We start from the raw sequence: 479 nt of genomic DNA on the forward strand, positions 1-479 counted from the left end.
AGTGGGAATGACAGGCACCATTCCCCCTATTACAAACCTGTTATTTTAAGCTAGAAAAACTACATAATGGGACTTTAAGGCAGTGCCTCCTCCCAACAAGCAAAGTACCTCAAATTTTGACTTTACTTTTGTTCAGCAGACATACATAAACACACAGGAAGCAATTTAGGGCTGGTCGTCTTACCTGACTCACCTGAGGACAGCTGCCCCATATCTGACAAAGAGTTATGAATAATAGGGTGCTCTTCTCTACTGTGGCTCCAATTAGTGATCCATCATGATTAGGTCGGTCAGTGTTTACAGTAAAAACTTGCAGCTCTAGTATCTAATGTGATAGGTAGGCTTTCAGCCTAGTAATGCGACCATCTCAGCTTTCCTGCTCCATGGAAGCTCCGCCATTTGCCTTGCTCACTGGCAGGCATGCACTTGAAAACTATTACTGTCTAATTAAGGTCTGATATATTGGAAGCACTGAGGGT

The sequence above is a fragment of the Morone saxatilis genome, unplaced genomic scaffold (genome assembly GCF_004916995.1).
Source record: "Morone saxatilis isolate NCDOM2014 unplaced genomic scaffold, NCSU_SB_2.0 Contig14, whole genome shotgun sequence".
NCBI classification, from domain to species: domain Eukaryota; kingdom Metazoa; phylum Chordata; class Actinopteri; family Moronidae; genus Morone; species Morone saxatilis.